The following is a 16,892-nucleotide window of genomic DNA, read 5'->3' on the forward strand; positions in this document are numbered from 1 at the left end:
AATGTGTGTGTGTTGTTTTATCTATCTACATCAACCGGGGATTCAAAAGATTTGGATAATGGGTTTTTTTAAAAAAATTAGAATGTTTGTAAAAGTTATGTAAATTAATGTTCAATATTTTTTATTGTTATTTCTCTATTTCACCAATAGACTTTTTTAATATTTTTTATTTTTGTACCATTAGTATTTTTTCACAAAAATAAACTCCAGTTAAGTACTTTTTGATGTTAAGAGGATGCAATATATCCAATTTTCAACACAAGATTCACAATAACCACATTAGAAACAACAAGTTTTAAATAAAATTCTAAATTTCTAATCAATCCTAATTTCTTTGAGGGTTTGTATTAATCAATATTAATTTCTTCAAGGATTTGTATTAATCAACCTCTAAAATTATTATCGAATCATGACGTTAGGAATCTCATACAAAATCAATAATCCTAAAATCATTCAATAAGAAAAACTCTAATCTATCATAAGAAAAGTCACCATATTAATTTTCTAGAGATTAATTAATAAAGCATGAAAAGAAAAGAAGAGTTATTACCAAATTGGGAGACCAACATGGAAGTATTGAAAGACTCAACACCTATCTTCTAAAAATTCTGAAGAGTAAAATAATAAAATAAATGTAACCCCTAAACCCGACTTAGACGTTACGATTGAATTCGGAAGATTACATTAACCACCAAAATGACCAAGTAGAACTATCAGAGTTTATAAACCAGTCATTTAAAACATTTGCTTTTTTTTAAAAAAAGCTAAATGTGTTATCTCTCTTTTACTAAGAGATTCAATTATTCCAAAAATGATAGATTTTAAAGTTTACTTAGCAAAAGTTTATTTTTAATTTATTTACTTTTCAAAAACTCGTTTACATGATATCATAGCGGAAAAGTGATATTCAATATAGTTTTAATGATAAAAACCAGAATTTTATGCATAATTAATTCAAAATCCATGTTTCAATATCCTAAAATCAAATAAAATGTCATTCATGCCAAATGAACCTAAAACATAAGTCCCATGCCACAGTTCAAATAAAACATTACAATTCCACAAAATAGAAATTATAATATTAAGTCTAAAATACTTTAATTAACGATAATGATCTGAGCCAAGACATTCCAGAGTTATCTGTAAAGATGGAAATTAATGGGAGGTGAACTTGAGAAGCTCAATATGTGCCTAATCACAAGAAAATCAGTGCAAAATAGTAAATCAAGCATACGTAATAATAGTTTTTAGAACAATCGCATTTGTATAGCAAAACAGAATTCTACAGTTCAATTGAGCATGCTTATGAATGTCGATACAATGCAGGTATAAATAGGAAAGTTCCTACCCATACTTTGCTACACTCTACAATAAGAGTTCCCCATGACTCATCCATCTGGTAACACTCTATTTGTGGATGAACCACCAGTATTTGCAATGAACTCTAGGAAAAGTTGTGGGTAAACCACCAATATTGTTAAAAGGTTTGCAGTTAAACTGCCAGTAAGTTGTAGATGAACCACCAGTGTTTCCAGATTATTAAACTACCAGTACTTCCGCCTTTCAATGTCTCACCCCATACAATGCAATATGACATGCTAGTAATAGTACAATACAGAAATAGTAGACATGCTTAACATGTAATCAATTCAATAGTAGCAATAAACATGCTTAACATGTATTCAATTAAACAATCACAGTAAACATGCTTCACATGCTTTCAGTTCAATAGTCATAGTGTTAATAGTATCAGTTATAAAAAATAAAGTGATAATAGACATGTAACATTCACATATCATACATTATAATTTTAGCAATTCAATCATCAACTCATAGATTCTAGCATATTCATGATATTAGGGACTCAATTGGATGAATAAAACCTCTAAAAACAATATGGGAACTATACAGGGTAACTGAACAATTTTAAAAATTATGCACAAAACTGTAAAACAGGGTTCACATAGCCGTATGGCTAGGCTGCGTAACTTCTTGATGTCGTGTGAAAATAGATAAATTATCCTACAGTAGAGACATGGTTGTGTGGTTCATGAAGCCCTTCAAATCTACAGGTGCACATGGTCGTGTGGTGGCTGTGTAGTACACCCGTGTGGTCCACACGCCTGTGTGAGAGATCGTATGGCCCTAAACCTATACACGATCACCACCGATTCCCTTGGGAAAAGACACACCTTTCATCGTAATTCCGATCGACGTTCCTCACACACGATTTTGGTCTAATTCACTTAAATATGGTCCTTCAAACGACATTTACTCACAAATTAACGATTGGTATCAAGATTAACAAAACATTTGGTAAGATTTTCAATTAAATCGATTAATCAAACCTAAAGATTAACGTCATACATCAATATTAAGAAAATATGAGATTTAATCCTTGGAATGGAGCACACTTACCTATTCTTAGCAAAGGTAACATACGCTATTTGGCGCTAACTCTAACACCACTAAGAAAAAAAAGAAATGACGATTGATTCGATATGGAAAAAAATAATCAATTGTTCAAAGGTGAAAATATGGTGCCAGTATAAGAGAAAAGAATAGGAAAAGGAAATAGAAACAAAAGAAATATAAGAGGAAGAGGAATTTTCCTAAAATTTTGAAAAGAGGCATTCATAATCAAAATTGGAAAAGAATGACTAAATAGCTAAGGCTTGTAAACCCTAGGTGTGACATTCATAATCAACATCAATACTTGGAATACGTTATGAATACGATCTAGTTTAGGAGAAAATTCTAATTGATATGCGATTAGATCGACTCTCTTAAGAAATTTGTAAGGTCCAATGAACCTAGGACTTAACTTGCTCTTTTGTTTGAACTTTAGCACTTTCCTCTATAGAGACATTTTTAGAAAGACTTAATCTTCGGCATTGTTCTCAATGTTCTTCCTTTTTAGGTTTGCATATGACTTTTTTCTATTCGAAGCCGCTTTCAGTCTATCTTGGATTAAACTTATTTTTCCCTTAAACTCTTATACACTTCGAGACCCAAAACTTTCCTTCCACTCTATTCAGTTCAACACAGTGGTGTTCAGCACTTGTGACCATAAAAAACTTCATAAGGTTTCATTTGTATACTCGATTGGAAGCTATTATTATAGACAAATTCAGCTAGAGGCAACTATTCTTCCCAAGTACGTCGAAAGTCGATGATGCAACTCCTTAACATATCTTCTAATATCTAAATTACTCGCTCAGATTATCCATCAGTCTGCGGATGGAAGGCAATACTAAAATTTAAGCAGGTGCCCATGCCTCATGTAGCTTCTTCCAGAATCGAGATGTAAATTGGAGATCTCGATATGAAATAATTAATACAAGTACCCCATGTAGTCGTACAATCTTCTAAATGTAAAAAATGAGCTGACTTAGTTAATCAGTCTACTATCACCCAAATTGAATCTTTTTTGGTGGGTGATAAGGGTAACCCCGTAACAAAGTCCATTGCTACTCACTCCCATTTCCACTGAGGTATCATAATCGATTGTAACAAGCCTAAAGGAAACTGGTCCTTTGCTTTCAGTTGTGCACTTAGCCACAAATTCTGTCACTACCTGTTTCAATCTAAGCCACCAGTATAGTTCTGTTAGATCTCGATACCTCTTATTTCTTCTAGGATGCTTAGCATAATGGCTACTATGCGTTTCCCAAAGTATGGACTATTTTAGATCATTATCGTTCGATACACAATACCTTCTTAGAAGCATAGAATACCACCGATTAAACCCAAAATCCTTAATTATGCCATCCTCTACCTATTTAATCCATGAAAACAAGAACACGACTAATGGTTTTTTATCCTTAATTTCACTGACCAAGATGGGTCTCACTTGTAGTTCATCCAATAAGCTTTCATCATCCACTAGACTCAACCTAGCACACATCGCTTTTAGGTCAGTCATTTGTTTTCTACTTAGGGCATCTTTCACTACATTGGCTTTTTCGGGGTGGTATTCAATCACATGGTCATAGTATTTTAATAATTCTATCCATCTCTGTTACCTCAAGTTCAACTCTTTTTGGGTAAGAAGATACTTGAGACTCTTATGATAAGTATAAATGTAGCACTTCTCACCGAACAGGTAATGCATCTAAATTTTTAATGCAAACACCACAACTACCAATTCAAAATCATGAGTCGGATAGTTGCACCAATGCTATTTCAACTGCCTCGATCCATAGGCAACTACTTTTCCACCTAGCATCAAGTCACATCCAAGGCCAGTGTGAGATGCATTGTTTTACTCCACATACTGTTTTACCGACTTCGGCTAAATTAACACAAGAGCTTGAGTTAACACAACCTTTAGCTTTTCATAGCTAACTTGTTGATCATCCGTCCATTTAAACGATGCATTCTTTCTTAACAACTTAGTTAGAGGAACAACAATCAATGAGAACCCTTTGAAAAATCTCTTATAATACCCGACTAAACCGAGGAAACTTCATATTTCAAAAATGTTTTAAGGTTGTTTCCATTCTAGAATAGCCTTTTTCTTTTTTTGGATCGACTTAGATACCATTAACGAATACCACATTACCTAGAAACATGACTTCCTTAAGCCAAAACTCGCACTTACTTAGTTTCCCATAAAGTTTCTTTTTGCGAAGAATTTCTAAGACCACCCTAAGATGTTCATCATGTTTAGTTTCAAATTTGGAGTAAACTAAAATGTCCTTGATAAACACAATGACAAATTGATCAAGGAAGGGTTGGAACACTCGGTTTATTAAATCCATGAAGGCGGAAGGAGCGTTAGTTTATCCGAAAGGATTCACAAGGAACTCATAATGACCATATTGAGTCTTAAATGTAGTCTTAGGTACATTTGATTCCTTCACCTCTAATTGATAATAGCTAGACCTTAAATCTATTATGGAAAACACCGTTACACCTCAAAGTTGGTCAAAAAAATTATCGATCCTAGGCAAAGGATACTTATTCTTAACGATTAATTTTTTCAACTGCTAATAGTCAATGCACAGTCTCAGGGAGTCATCTTTCTTTTTAACAAAATTAAAGCTCCATATGGAGAAACACTAGGTCTAATAAACCCACGATCAAAAATTTCCTGAAGTTGGACTTTTAATTCTTGAAGCTCTTTAGGTGTCATACGGTAGGGAGCAATGGACACCGAAGCAGTTCCAAACAACAACTCAATTACGAATTCTACCTCACAATCTGAAGGTAACCCTGGTAGTTCATTGGAAAACACATTTGAGATTTCCCTAACTGTTTGGATACAATCTATAATAGAACTATTCACATTCACATCAAATACATAGGTTAGATAAATAGTTCTGTCGCTCCCTAACCATAACAATCTCACCACCCTTGGTCATTTTCAAAGTCACCCTTTTAATGGCATAGTTCAAACTAATTTGGTGTTCTACCAACTAATCTATTCCCAAAATTAAATCAAACTCACCAAAAGGTAATTCCATAAGATCATCTAGAAACACTACAACCTAAACCTCTAATAGACATCTCCTATAGCTCCTATTTACAACAACTAATTGTCCTAAAGTGCTAACTACAAAAACATAGTAGTGGTTTTCTTTACCCCCAATATCCAATTTATTAGCCATGCCACATGAAACATAAAAATGGGTAGATCTTATATTGATCACGGCGAAATCTGGAACAGTATGGATGGTAAAGGTATATGTGATGACGCCAGACGCTTCTCTATCGTCGCAACCTCTAACAATGTAAATGGTGGTAGATTGCCAAGCCTCTGCACAGTTTGCACCTTGAGTACCTATCGCGACATTATTAGCGTTCCTATTCTTACCTTTTCCCTTTTGAAGTAACTGACTTGATCCATGATTTTGGGTCAGAGCTTGTATTTGATTAACCCGGTGAGGACAATGTGTAATCTTATGCTTAGTCAATTCAGACCTTAGAAAAGCACCCAATTTCTTCCAACACTCGCCCAAATGACACTTATCACAGTACAAACATCTTGGAATCTTACCCCTTGAATTAGCTACAGCAACCCTTACTGAGGTTTGCCTTTTCTGGCTCGTTTGAGGTACGAGAATTCGAACTAGTGGAACCATAGTCTCTTTTAATCAGGACCTTACTTTTCTCTAATTTCTCACATTCTACCTACTTGATCTCCTCTACAATCTTGGTTTTCTTCATTGGGGTCTCAAACACCCTTTCCTGGTGTTAATCAACATGTATTTTGAGGTTGAAACGCAATCCATTTTCGAACTTCACGCATTTATCTTACTCAGTGGCAACCATATCTTAATGATAGTGACTGAGCCTTAGAAATTTGGCCTCGTATTTAGCCTTAGTCTTATCCCCTTACTTCAACTCGAAGAACTCGAGCATACAGACCTCTACAGACCTTGTGCCCACATACTTCTTCTAGAAGGCCTCCTGAAAATACCTCCAGGTCAAAAGTTTAGCCTGTGTGCCCCTGCAACAGACTGCCACAAGTAATAAGCCTCCTCCCTTAATAAGGACACAATATTCTTTAATTTTTGCTCCGAAGTACAATCCAGAATCTCTAAAATCATTTATGTCAAATTTATCCAGTACTTAGCTACAATAGTGGTCGTTCCAGCAACAACCTTGAATATTTTAGCCCCATTAGATCAAAGCCTCTCAATAACGTATCATCGGCTCCCCAACCTAGTTTGGGCTCTAACGACCTTCTACAGAACTTTCAGCATCGATTGTAACACTGCACCATCTCCATTCTTATAACCTCCGCCACCAATGGTAGGTTTATCCTCCACATAATCTGCCTCAAGAATAGGGGTTTCACCCTGAATAGTGTGTAGCTTAACAAGTGCAACCCTATGCAGCTTAGCCCTACCACGTCTGCCTTGGGTATTTATACTGAATTCTCAAATATTTAAAATCTAAAGTATATCTACAATTTTCAATCAAAAAGGTTAAAGCAATAGTTATTTTCTTAAGTGTTTATAGTCTAAAGTTTACAATTTTATCTAAAGTTTCAGAAGTAATAGTAACTAAATCAGGAACGGCATCGAAGTTTCCAATTTAATTATTTTCTTGAATAAATTCAATTTTCAAAAGTTTGTGGCATGGTTTTTTCCAAAATAACCCTTTTTAAGACGTGCGTGCAAACTCATCAAAATTTCAAAGTCTGATTTTAGAAAACCTAGCTTTGATACCATGAAAAGTAACCCCCAAACCCAACCTAGATGGTACAGTTAAATTCAAAAAATTACATTAGCCACCGAAATAGCCAAGTAGAACTACCGAAGTTTATAAACCAATCGTTTAAAACATTTGCTTATTTTTGAAGAAAAACTTAACGTGTTATATCCCTTTTACTAAAAGATTCAATTATTCTAAAACTGATGGATTGTATAGTTTACTTAGCAAAAGTGTACTTTCAATTTATCTACTTGTTAGAAACTCATTTACATGATATCACAGTGTAAATGTGATATTCAATATTGTTTTAATGATAAAAACCAGAATTTCACGCATAATTAATTCAAAATCCATGTTTCAATATTCTAAAATCCAATAAAATGCCATTCATGCCAAATGAACCCAAAAGTTCAATCTCATGCCACAGTTCAAATAAAACATTACAGTTCAACAAAACATAAATTATAATATTGAGTCTAAAATACTTTAATTAAATATAATGATCCAAGCCGAGACCTTCCAAATGTTGAGTCCGCATCCTAACCTTGTAGGTTATCTGTAAAGATTAAAATTAATAAGGGTGAGCTTAAGTAGCTTAGTGTGTGCCCGATCATAAGAAAATCAATGTAAAATAGTAGATCAAGCATACATAATAATAGTAGATGCAATGAATCCTACTATTCAATTGAGCATGCTTATGAATGTTGATGCAATACAAGTATAACAGGAAAGTTCCTACCCATACTCCGCTACAATCCACAGTAAGATTTCAGTGGAACTTAGTCATCCGATAACACTCAATTTTGTGGATGAACCACTAATAATTGTAGATGAAATGCTAGTAAAAATTATGGGTAAACCACTACTACTTTTAAAAAAAGGTTTGTAGTTAAACTGCCAGTAAGTTGTCGATAAACCACCAGTGTTTGTAGATAAATTGCTAGTTAGTCATGGTTGAACCACCAATGTTTGTAGATTATTAAACTGTCAATACTTCCTCCTTTCAATTATCCCACCCCATAAAATGCAATATGGCATGCTAGTAACAATACAATACAAAAACAATGGACATGCTTAACATGTAATCAGTTCAACGATAGCATTAGACATGCTTAACATGTATTCAGTTCAACAGTCGCAGTAGACATGCTTAACATGTATTCAGGTCAACAGTCACAGTAGGCATGCTTCACATGCTTTCAGGTCAACAATTGCAGTGTTAATAGTATTAGTTATCAAAAATATAGTGAAAGTAAACATTATAACAGTAGCAATTCATTTATCAACTCAGAGATTCTAGAATATTCATAATATTAGGAGCTCATTTGGGTGAATAAAACCTCTAAAAATAATTTGGGGACTATATAGGGACTAAACGTAACAATTCATAAAATTCTAGACAAAATTGTAAAAAATGGGTCACATGGGAAGGGTTACACAGTCGTGTGGCCAAGCTTTGTAATAGGCTAATGTCGTGTAAAAATCGATAAATACCCTACAATAGAGACACAAATGTGAGGCAAGCTGTGTAATAGGCTGCGACTGTGTGGTCCACGAAGATCCTAAAATCTATAGGTGCAGATGGTCGTGTGGTCTACAAGCCCATGTGGAAGATCGTGTGACCCTAAACCAGCACACAATCACCACCAATTCACTTAGGAAAAGATACACACCTTTCACCGCGGTTCCAATCGACGTTCATCATGCTCAATTTTGGTCCGATTCACCTAATTCTAGTCCTTCAAATGAAATTTACACACAAATTAATGATTGATATTAAGATTTGATAAGATTAACAAAAGATTTGGAAACATTTCAAGTAAATCTATTAATCAAACCTAAAGATTAATTGCGTACATCAATATTACAGAAATACGAGATTTAATCCTTGAAATGGTATGCACCTACCAATTCTTGACAAAGGTAACGGATGCTTTTTGACGATAACTCTAAATCATTAAGAAAATTACTATTAATTCAATACAGGAAAGAAAAATAATCAATAGTTCAAAGGTGAAAATATGATGCAAGTATGAGAGAAAAAAATAAGAGGAAAAGAAAAGAGAGAAAGTAAATAGAAGATGAAGATGAATTTTACTAAAATTTTGAAAAGAGGCATTCTTAATCAAAATAGGAACAGAATGAATAAATACCTAGGGCTTGTAAACCTTAAAGGCAATAAGGGTAAATATCCCAAAATTTGGCCAAAAATAAAAGGAATGCATTAGGGAAGGAGTGGCTCAAACCTAAGACCTTTGGGAAGAAAAACTAACTTTTAACCATTGGCCTATCACCCTTTTCTTGTTTTGTTTTAATTTCTAACCATATATATTTTGGGTGTGACTTTACCTTGGGTTTATGAAAATAAAATGGGAGAAAGGGAGCTTAAACTTAAGTCTCTAGGTAGGACTCTCTAACATTTAGCCATTAAGCCTAATTCATTTTATTATTTAATCATTTCAATTAACCCCTATACTTCGGGGCGTGACAAGAAATTTGAGAAAAGAATTGAGTATTAGAAGAAATTAAAAGAATGAGTGACTTTTAGGTTTGTCACTAGGGAGAGATTTATTTATTTTACATAAAATAGTTTATTTTATAAAATAATGCTTTTTTTTAAAAAAAATGTGTTAAGTCCTTTTCAAATTTTTGTGGGATCAATTTTATTGTGAGGTCATTTTTAATTTTTTATTTTTTAAAACAATAATTATAAAAAACATAAGTAATATTTATTTCTTATCTTTTGTGGGGTCAATTGACCTCACATGCCATAACCATCAACGTGGTTCCACGACTAGTCTATACCAAATTTAAATATTCAACTGAGTTGATATCACAAGTCCATCGAAACTAATTTAGTTGAAAAAGAATCCAAATTTGAAATAAAAGTATTATAACTTGTAAAGATTGAATACCTAAAGAAGTTAATCGAATACGATTGATTAGCTAAACTAAACACAATTGCATCTCTATCTAAATTAATCGAATACTTTGTGAACTCTTCTATTAATTAATCAAATTGCCAATTGAGTTTTCCCTTTCATTTTTTGATTGAATTTCCTTCTTGAAATCTAGTTCCAATTTCAATCTTTACAATCCTTACACTTTTTTTCAGCAAGAAAATTGCCAGGATGATACTTTATAACATAATTATAATACTACAACAGCTTAATCCAATGCCTCTGTCTTAAATTCAACTCCTTTTGGGTGAGGAGGTTCTTAAGGCTCTTATGATCCACGTAGATAACACGCTTCTCTCCATACAAATAATGATGCCAAATCTTAAGTACAAAAACCACTGTAACTAGCTCCAAATCATGATTAGGATAATTACGCTCATGAGTCTTCAACTGCCTCGAAGCATAAGCCACAACTTTTCCTTCTTGCATCAACACATAATTGAGACATGAATATGAAGCATCACTATAAACCACAAAATTTTTTCCAGGTTCTGGTTGAATCAACACAGGTGCCTTAGTCAAAACTGCATTAAGCTATTCAAAACTCTTCTGTCTATTATCAATCCATTCAAACACCACATCTTTCTGAAGTAGTTTTGTTAAGGGTACAACAATAAAAGAAAGCCCTTCAACGATTCTACGATAATAACCAGCCAAACCCAAGAAACTCATAACTCCAGTAACACTCATATGCATCATCTATTCTAAAATTGCCTCTCTCTTCTTTGGATCCACAGGTATCCCTTTTGCTGAAACAACATGACCTAAGAACACCACTTCCTTAAGTAAAAATTCACACTTAATTTCGCATACAACTACTTATCTTGAAGAATCTGCAAAACAACTTTTAGATGCTCATCGTGATCCTCCTCAGAACTAAAATATACAAAAATATCATCTATAAAGACAACCACAAATTGATCCAAGTACGAATGGAATACTCGGTTCATGAAATCCATGAATGCAGTAAGGGTATTAGTTAATCCAAATGGCATCAACAAAAAATCATAGCGCTCATACTGAGTCTTAAAAGAAATTTTTAACACATCAGACTCGTTCACCTTCAATTGATAATACCCAAATCTAAGATCTATCTTCGAAGACACTGTTGCACCTCGAAACTGATCAAACAAGTCATCAATTCGAGGCAAAGGATACCTATTCTTAATAGTCAACTTGTTCAACTACCTATAATCAATACACATCCTCACCGTACCATCCTTCTTCACAAAGAAAATCAGTGCACCCCACGAGGATACACTTGGTCAAATAAACCATCTATCAAGCAACTCTTGAAACTAAATATTTAACTCTTTGAGCTCTTTTAGTGCTGTGCAATAAGGCCCAATGGAAACCGGTGTAGTACCAGAATAGAGCTCAATTTCAATCTTAACTTCTTGATCCGATGGCAAACCAGGTAATTCTTTAGAAAACACGTCAAGAAAATCCCTAACATTGCGAATATCCTAAACTCTTAACTCCTTACTAACAGAATTCATCACATAGGCTTAATAAGCCTTACAACCATTTCCCATCAACTTTTCAGCCTAAACCATATTAGATATAAATGTTGATCTTTCGCTGGCAACAATAATTTCCAACCCACCACTATTTCTCAAAGTAATTCGCTTAGTCTTAAAATCTACCCTAGCCTTATGCTCAGTTAACCAATTCATACCAAGAATAATATCAAATCCATAGAAAGAAAATTCCATAAGATCAAAAAAGAAAACATTTCCTTGAATCATAAGAGGGCATCTACGATAAACTTTATTCACTAGTACACCATCACCGAAAGAAATAATGATAGTTATACCCAAACCAATAGTCTCAACAGGAATCCTAACTTGCATGCCAACTCACTCAAAATATACGAATGCATCAAACAAGAATCAACTATGGAAATTAACAGAATAGATTGCAACATAAAAATACCTGTGATAACATCAGTTCGATCCTGATCCTCCAGCTCCCTAATAGCATAAACTCGAGCTAGACCTCCAGACTCAACTTGTGTAGCAACAGTATGAGCTACAATCCGCTACCCAAATGGTCTCCCACTATCTCGGCCACAACCTCAATAAGGCGCAAAAGTAGGCGCCAAACTCTGAGTCTACAAAACCTCAACTCTATTTGGAAAATCCCTCAGAAAATGTTCCTTCAAACCATACTAGAACTATGACTGGCTTGGTCGAGACCCACATCTCACACCCCTACTAGAACTATGACTATCATGCCTTCTCTTAGGCAGTCTACCTGAGACACCATCAAAAGCTCTCTTACCAGAATCAGTAACCACCGAACGAGGTGGCTCAACTAAGGTCTTCTCAATTTCCTTAGCTCTCTTAACTAGCTCATCGAACATCTCTACATTCTAAGCTACCTGATAACTCTTGAAAAGTGTTATATTTCATTCCTTTAGACCTAGCTGATTGCTTGCACTTGGGTACATTTAATGCTATGTTAGGACATTTTATTAGTATTTTTACCATTTGCATTAGGAGCTTGGACTATTTTTACATGTTAGATACTTTTAACTTCGTGTGGAAGGGTTATGTTTGGTGGTTTGGCAGGTGCAGGATATGGAGAAAGAAATAAATGAGTGAAGGTTTGTCAGGGCAAAAGGTTGGATAGTTTGCCACCTTGTATGTCATGGCAATTCAAGTAGATGACCAAGTGAACACTCAATGCATACTAGTCTCAACCCAACTCTACTTGTACCAGAAAAATCTACCTAAAAAAGAAGAGAGGATATCGTGGGTAGTTAGAGCTATCTTAGGAAGAAATGCTTATAAAAAGCCAAGAAGGAAACCCTAAAGTATGTACAGATCCGGAGGCAACAATAAAGTGTAGCGGCTGAGTAAAGATAGAAAAAGGAAGCTCAGGACATTGTGCTATTAGATTGAGGATCGGTTTGGCGACAACCATCTTCCTAAGTTCTTCCATTATTTATTAATTTGTTCTCCTGTGAATTGAATTGATTGAAATGATGTTGGATGTTATTTTGAACTTGAATTTGAATCACCAACCCATGAATTAAATCTCATAGGTTGGGATTACATGATGAAACTATTATTTTCTTTAATGGTTGAAACATATATTTGATTTAATCTATTGTTTCATTCAATTATTTTTATTTCCTAACTGTATACGTACATTCTCTAGACATAGATAAGTGTGCAGTATACACAAGTGGGTATTTGACCGAATACCTGCAGCAAACTCTAGATATAGAGCAGCGTTTGTATAGAATGAAGACAAAACAAGTGTCGTGCTAAGGCCTATAGAAACAAGCTAGGTAATTTGAGATCTTGCTCTCGAAAGAAGTATTCACTTTAGGTTAAGTATGATTTTGCTGAGGCATTATTGAAAGTAAGGGTAGATTCTTAGTAATCTCAACCTTCCAATCAATAACATAGAAATTCTATCCTCTTCCGTAGTATCTTTGTCATAGCATTCTTAGTTATTTATTTATTCACTCGCATTTCACCCATGTCCTTATTCTCATAATTGCTATTGCATTTTTACTCTTGTTTTTCCTTAACATTCTGCAATATTAGTCAGTATACATTTTACACTTATCCTTATTATTTTAATTTCCCATTGTGTATTTAACTCGATTTTACCATAACTTGACCATCTCTATACCTAATCCAATCCTTGTGGAGACGATCTCACTTCACACTTTATTACGTGATTTGATGTGTACACATGCACAATTCGCATATCATATTTACATACGACAAGTTTTTGGCATCGTTGCTAAGGATCGACAATTTTGTGTAATTTGGTTTGGTTATTTTACTTAATTTCATTAGTTTATTTAACGTAGCTTAAGTTAATTTCTAGAGGTTTGCCATTAGTGCATGAAAAGAGGCATTCTTGCTAACAAAGAATATCCTTTTAACCTAGAGATTGAAAGAACTTTACGAATAATGCGGAAAGAACTGTAAAAAATGGCTAGAAACGGGAATGATCCTGGCCTCAATGACAATCTGGATGGTCAAGTTGCAATCTTCCTGTTCATAGGGTGATTCCTGGTCTGAGTGATAAGTTGAATGGTCAGGGTGCCAAACCTCATGTTCAGAGGGTGATAGATAACCGAGATAGACCAATCCGAGAGCATGTTGTACCAAATTTGGATGACCTAAATCCAAGGATAGTCAGACCAAAAATACAGGCTCAATAATTTGAGCTGAAACCAGTAATGTTTTAGATGCTGCAAACAGTAGGACAGTTTGGTGGATTGCCCATTGAAGATCCAAGACTGTTTTTGCGACTTTTTCTAGAGGTTTGTGACTCGTTTAGACAACAAGGTTTTCCTAGATATGCTTTACGACTTAAACTATTTCCATATTCTTTAAGAGATCGTGCGAGAGCATGGTTGAATGTTATGCTGTCAGGAATAGTGGCATCATGGAATGATTTTTGTTAGAGTTTTTTGCTGCGGTATAATCCCCCAAATATAAATGCCAAGCTTAGAAATGAAATCACATATTTTCAGCAATTAGAGGATGAAACACTATATGAAGCTTGGGAACAATTTAAAGACTTAATTCAGAAATGTTCGATGCATGGATTTCAACACTGGACTCAGATGGAGATATTGTATAATGGGCTGAATGCACATACGAGGATGGTAGTTGATGCTTCTTCCAATAGTACTTTGTTGGATAAATCTTATAATAAAGCATATTAGGTTTTGGAAAAGATTGCCAACAATGATTATCAATATCCTACCACAAGAGTTGGGATGGGCTAGAGAGCTATTGGTACTATGTAGCTAGACGCAATCACTCCGTTGACAGCCCAAGTATCTTCTTTGGCTAATACGATTAAAACAATGAAAATGTCTACTGTAGTCAAGTAGATAAAATCAGCCAAACTATCATGTGTTTATTGTAGTGAAGATCATGTGTTTGATGAATGCCCATGAAATCTAGCATTAGCGTGCTACATGGGTAATTTCAACTGGAATAATAATCCCTATTCCAAGAAGTATAATCATGGGTGTAAGAAACATCTGAACTTTAGTTGGAATAATCAAGGTGGAGAGAATTTTAACAATACGAAAAGACAGAATGCCATCAACGCGCCGCCTGGTTATACTCAACCTATGTCGAGGAAAAATGTCCAGCAAGTTCAAGCATCAGTTTCATCATCATCATCATCTACTGAAGCCTTACTGAAGGAGTATATGGCCATGAATGATGTTCTAATTCAGAGTCAAGTTGCGTCTCTCTGAGCTCTTGAGAATCATGGGGGGCAAATAGCGAATGCTTTAAATTTGAAACCATAGTGAGCGTTTCCAAGTGATACCGAAAATTTGAGATCACAAGGGAAGGAGTAGTGCAAGGCCATCGCTCTTAGAAGTAGAACTCAACTTGATGACATTGCTCAAGATGTCAGGGCAGAAGAGGATGATTCAAGAACCAACCAAGTAAAAATCCAGGAGTCATCTCAAAAACATACTGAACCTAAAAGGGTTAAGCAACTAAATGATGTGGCAGAATCAGAAAATGTTGTCAATAAGAAAGCCATGGAAAAAAAATATCAGCAACCTGAAGGACGACCACCTTTACCTCTTACTCAACGATTTCATGATTTCAAGCAGGATATTCAGTTTAAAAGATTTCTAAAGATTTTGAAGTAACTCCATATCAACATACCACTAGTTGAAGCTTTGGAGCAAATTCCCAACTATGTGAAATTTATGAAAGATATATTGTCAAAGAAGCATAGGCGTCTCACTAAAGGGTGCACAGTAATATTGAAAAATAAATTACCCCCAAAGTTGAAGGACTTAGGGAGTTTCATTATCCCATATTCAATTGCAAATCATTATGTTGGTAAGGCTTTATGTGATCTAGGAGTGAGTGTAAATTAATGTCTATGTCTATTTTCATGAAACTAGGAATTGGAAAAGCAAGACCTACCATGGTTACGTTGCAATTGGCTGACCGATTTGGAGGGAAGAGGACTACTGCCAAAGTACTTCAGTCTAGATTTTATTGGTCAATTCTGTTCAATGATGCTCATGAATTCTATCAGTTATGCAACCATTGTCAGAGAACAGGAAATCTATCTGGGAGACACGAAATGCCATTACAAAGTATATTGGAGATTAAATTGTTTGATGTATGGGGAATAGACTTTATGGGTCTATTTCCACCGTCAGTGGGTAAGGTGTACATACAATTAGCAGTGGACTATGTCTCTAAGTGGGTTAAGGCTATTGCCATTATTAGTGATGAGAGGTCTCATTTTGATTGTAAGTTGGTAGCTAATGCTTTACAGCATTATGGGGTGAAACATAAGATTGCTACAGCATATCACCCCCAAACAAACGGACCAGTAAAAATTTCAAATAGAGAAATTAAAATTGTTTTAGAAAAAGTGGTGAATCGTAATCATAAGGATTGGTATACTAGATAGGATAAAGTTTTGCGGGCATATTGTATCATATAAAAAACTCCATTAGGGATGTCACTTTTTAAGCTTTTCTATGGAAAGTCATGTCACCTTCCTGTTGAGCTTGAGCACAAAGCATTTTGGGCTATTAAGAAACTGAACATTGATTGGGTCACTACTGGCCATAAAAGGTTGTTAGAATTGAACGAAATGGAGGAGAAACGAGTACAAGCATATGAGAATATTAAACTGTACAAGGAAAAGATCAAGCATTGGCACGATAAAAGAATAATGCAACGGCAATTTGAACCAAGACAACATGTGTTATTATTTAATCTCAAATTGTTTCCTAGTAAA

At 34.7% G+C, this 16,892-nt stretch overlaps 1 non-coding gene across 1 annotated transcript; it reads right to left on the reverse strand.

Moving 5' to 3' along the window:
* Positions 1 to 14,598: 14,598 nt before the first annotated feature.
* LOC128036269 (small nucleolar RNA R71) lies at positions 14,599 to 14,705 on the reverse strand. The gene has a single exon (XR_008193067.1). It is a non-coding gene; the product is annotated as a small nucleolar RNA R71 (small nucleolar RNA).
* Between the last annotated feature and the right edge of the window lie 2,187 nt (positions 14,706 to 16,892).

This window comes from Gossypium raimondii, chromosome 13 (assembly GCF_025698545.1).
Source record: "Gossypium raimondii isolate GPD5lz chromosome 13, ASM2569854v1, whole genome shotgun sequence".
Classification (NCBI taxonomy): Eukaryota; Viridiplantae; Streptophyta; class Magnoliopsida; order Malvales; family Malvaceae; genus Gossypium; species Gossypium raimondii.